Source organism: Schistocerca nitens, chromosome 4 (genome assembly GCF_023898315.1).
Source record: "Schistocerca nitens isolate TAMUIC-IGC-003100 chromosome 4, iqSchNite1.1, whole genome shotgun sequence".
Lineage (NCBI taxonomy): Eukaryota > Metazoa > Arthropoda > Insecta > Orthoptera > Acrididae > Schistocerca > Schistocerca nitens.
In genome coordinates this window covers 59,847,220-59,849,066 of record NC_064617.1, presented here as the reverse complement: position 1 = coordinate 59,849,066, position 1,847 = coordinate 59,847,220, and the positions used below count along the sequence as shown (strand labels likewise).

Below are 1,847 nucleotides of genomic sequence, written 5' to 3'. Positions count from 1 at the left end.
AGGCATTCTTGACTAACATCAACTCACCACGTTCACTCTGGAAGGAATCTAACGCTCACGGCTGTTGCAGCGTGTATTTAAAGTAAACTTCATTTGCATCCTCATAGTGGGCTACAGAAGCCACTCTTACGCGACTGGCACGAGGTCTGAATAGACATCATCTCTGATATGTAGAAACATGTGTACAGTGTTTCGTGTACGCCGCACAATTTCTTCTTAGTGCTGAGATTTCCTTTTCGACAGTGTGTAGCGCTGGTATATTTTGCTACCCAGGCACAGAACACGCGGAGGCAAAGTAACAAGCAGTCCAGTCGTCAGAGAAAGGGAGAAAGTCCTTGTAAAGTGCAGTCAGTACTCTTAACAGCAGATTTAGCTTCGTCCTTAGATTACGTGTCGATTGATCTAAGTCATACGCTGATCGGCCCAGTAGTTTACAAACGGAAATTATTAACTGCCAATCAAATGATATCAAATGAATGTTCCCCGCCAATTAGGGACCTCCATATGTTTGCCTAGGCAACAGCCTTGCTGCAGTGGATACACCGGTTCCCGTGAGATCACCGAAGTTAAGAGCTGTCGAGCGTGGTCAGTACTTGGATGGGTGACCATCCAGGACACCATGGCGCTGTTGTCATTTTTCGGGGTGCACTCAGCCTCGTGATGCCAATTGAGGAGCCACTCGACCGAATAGTAGCGGCTTCGGTCAAGAATACCATCATAACGACCGGGAGAGCGGTGTGCTGACCATATGCCCCTCCTATCCGAATCCTCATCTGAGGATGACACGGCGGTTGGATGGTCCCGATGGGCCCCTTGTGGCCTGTAGACGGAGTGGTACGCTTGCCTAACATCATGACCCTCTAATAAAACATTCTCTGGTTTCAAGCCACGCCAAGTGTCAACACCTTCAATAGAGACGGTGGATTGCAGCTGAGTACAGCGTGGGATCCGGTGTTGAGGGAGTTGAAGCGGGCCCGGCAGTCGCGTGGCCAAAACATTACCTTATATGGCGCGGGACCGAGCACCAGTGACGTCACGGGCGACGGCGCGGCTATATAAGCACGGCAATGGCAACCACACGACAGTCATCCACTTGACAATGGCAGAGGAGATCTCTGACGAAAGCTCGTGGGCAGTAAACCACTTGACGCGGCTTGAAACCCGAGAATCTTTTATTAGAGGGTCATGCTACCCGTACTTTGAATCCCGGTTCTTCTTCGCCAGTTCAAATTTTAATTTAAGTCGGCTGAAGTCCTTATTTTGAAATTAAAACAAAGTAAATTAATAGATGGCTGAAGGCCTCGCACAGTACTTCAGACTAAAATGAAAATCACGATCTAAAACCAACAGAACAGTGGTGCTCAGAAGCGTTCCAAGGGTCTGCCTGAGGAGGCAGCTCTAATGTAAGGTTTTCGCCCAACCAACGGCACAACAATGGGAAGTATCAGCCGAGGACGAAGATACTAGCAGCACTATGTCTTCAAAATTGGCGTCTAAAAACAGCCAAGGCACAATAACCACTCTAAGACAAAAAATATGAACAAGCCACTAAAAGGCTGTCGAACTACATGCAATGCCAGACAGCACCAACACCGCGAGGAAAAACACACTACCAGAAAGCTACGCAAACGACCATGGCAGGTAACTGGGGCGTTAACGGCCACAAGGCAGAAAATACCGCTGGTGAACTTAAGCGACAAGTAACAACCAATTTGATAGTGAAAGACCATAAAGGAAGATGGCTGCACAATTTCGCTGACTCCAACACTAGCCGGAATGGCCCAGGAAACAACTGACAATGAACGAAGTGATGTCACAGAAGTTGAGGTTTCATAACAGGTTAACTG

The 1,847-nt window shown here is 48.1% G+C and overlaps 1 pseudogene; it reads left to right on the top strand.

Annotated features, from left to right (window-relative positions):
* The first annotated feature begins 515 nt into the window (after positions 1 to 515).
* On the top strand, positions 516 to 634 carry LOC126254229 (5S ribosomal RNA; annotated as a pseudogene).
* Positions 635 to 1,847: the final 1,213 nt, after the last annotated feature.